Source organism: Acipenser ruthenus, unplaced genomic scaffold, assembly GCF_902713425.1.
Source record: "Acipenser ruthenus unplaced genomic scaffold, fAciRut3.2 maternal haplotype, whole genome shotgun sequence".
Lineage (NCBI taxonomy): Eukaryota > Metazoa > Chordata > Actinopteri > Acipenseriformes > Acipenseridae > Acipenser > Acipenser ruthenus.
In genome coordinates this window covers 80,001-82,500 of record NW_026708131.1, presented here as the reverse complement: position 1 = coordinate 82,500, position 2,500 = coordinate 80,001, and positions in this window count along the sequence as shown.

Sequence of the window (2,500 nt, the reverse complement as noted above, 5' to 3'; positions counted from 1 at the left end):
TGTAGCTCAATGGTGACTCTGGTCATGTAGCTCAATGGTGACTCTGGTCATGTAGCTCAATGGTGACTCTGGTCATGTAGCTCAATTTTGACTATGGTCAGTGCGGCAGTGTGGAGTAGTGGTTAGGTCTCGGGACTCTTGACTAGAAGGTCGTGGGTTCAATCCCAGGTGGGGGACATTGCTGCTGTACCCTTGAGCAAGGTACTTTACCTAGATTGCTCCAGTAACAATCCAACTGTATAAATGGGTAATTGTATGTAGAAAAATAATATAATTGTATGTAAAAATAATGTGATATCTTGTAACAATTGTAAGTCGTCCTGGATAAGGGTGTCTGCTAAGAAATACAGTGGCTCTCAAAAGTATTCACCCCCCTTGGACTTTTCCACATTTCATTGTGTTACAACATGGAATCAAAATGGATTTAATTGGGAGTTTTTGCCACTGATCAACACAAGAAAAGTCCATAATGTCAAAGTGAAAAATAAAATCTACAACTTGTTCTAAATTAATTACAAATATAAAACAGAAAATAATTGATTGCATAAGTATTCACCCCCTTTGCTATGACACACCTAAATAAGCTCTGGTGCAACCAATTGTCTTTAGAAGTCACATAATTAGTTGAATGGAGTCCACCTGTGTGCAATTAAGGTGTTTCACATGATTTCAGGTTAAATACACCTGTCTCTGGGAGGTCCCACAGTTGGTTAGTACATTTCCTAACAAAAACTACATCATGAAGGTGAAGGAACATTCAAAGCAAATCCGGAATAAGGTTCTTCAAAAGCACCAATCAGGGGTAGGATATAAGAACATTTCCAAGGCATTGAATATCCTCTCAGAGCACAGTAAAGTCCATTATTAAGAAATGGAGAGAATATGGCACAACTGTGAATCTGTCTAGAACAGGCCGTCCTCAAAAACGGAGTATCCGGGCGTATAGGGCACTAGTCAGGGAGGCCACCAAGAGGCCTATGGCAACTCTAAAGGAGTTACAGTGTTCCACGGCTGAGCTGGGAGACACTGTGCATATGGCAACAATAGCCCGGGTGCTTCACAAAACTGGCCTTTATGGGAGAGTGGCAAAAAGAAAGCCATTGTTGAAAAGAACTCGCATCAAATCTCGGCTAGAGTTTCCCAGAAGGCATGTGGGAGACTCTGAGACCAAGTGGAAGAAGATTCTATGGCCTGATGAGACCAGAATAGAGCTTTTTGGCCACAACGCTAAGCGCTATGTTTGGCGCAAGCCTAACACCGTACATCATCCTGAGAACACCATCCCTACCGTGAAGCATGGTGGTGGCAGCATCATGCTATGGGGATGCTTCTCTGCGTCAGGGCCTGGAAAGCTCGTGAAGATAGAGGGCAAAATGGATGCGGCAAAGTACAGAGAAATCCTGAAGGAAAACCTGCTGAAGTCTGCAAGAGACCTGGGACTTGGAGAAGATTCATCTTCCAGCAGGACAATGACCCCAAACATACAGCCAAAGGCACACTGGAGTGGCTTAAAAACAAAAAGGTCAATGTCCTGGAGTGGCCCAGTCAAAGCCCGGACCTCAATCCAATTGAGAATATGTGGAAAGAGTTGAAAATTGCTGTTCACCAAAGGTCCCCATCCAACTTGACGGAGCTTGAGCAATTTTGCAAAGAAGAATGGGCAAAAATAGCAGTGTCCAGATGTGCAAAGCTGGTAGAGACTTATCCAAATAGACTCATGGCTGTAATTGCTGCCAAAGGTGCCTCTACCAAATATTGACTCAAGGGGGTGAATACTTATGCAATCAATTATTTTCTGTTTTGTATTTGTAATTAATCTGTGGAGAAGATCTTCCCTGTTTTTCAACATTTACTTTTCAAAACGAACATTTGTCATTCAAAAGTCCAACAGCATAATGCAAGGAGAATGGCTAATTCATTAGGAACAGTCATGTTGAAGACAGTACCAGTTTCAAATGATTAAAAACTGGGAAACTGTTTGAGAAAAGAAATATATAAAATAGTTTATTTAAAAATATTTAATATATACACATTTTTTTAAGAAATACTGTTCCAATGGTCATTTCAAATGTGCTGCGAGTTTAAAATCGTCTGGAAATTAAACACTGATGCCTTTTTTAATTGTATTGTTTTTGAAAAAAGTTGAAAGGCTGGGAGAATCTTCTGTGGAGAAGATCTTCCCTCCCTTTCAACATTAATTCTCAAACTGAATGCAGTAGGGATTCAAGGAAATGCATGCACATGGATTAGGGAGTGGTTAACATGTAGAAAACAGAAAGTACTAAATAGAGGAGAAACCTCAAAATGTAGTGAGGTAGCCAGGGGTGTACCTCAGGGATCACTATTAGGTCCTCTGCTATTCCTAATCTACATTCATGATTTAGATTCTGGTATAGTAAGCAAGCTTGTTAAATTTGCAGACGACACAAAAATAGGAGTGGCGGCAAACACTGTTGTAGCAGCAAAGGTCATTCAAAATGATCTAGACAGCATTCAGAAC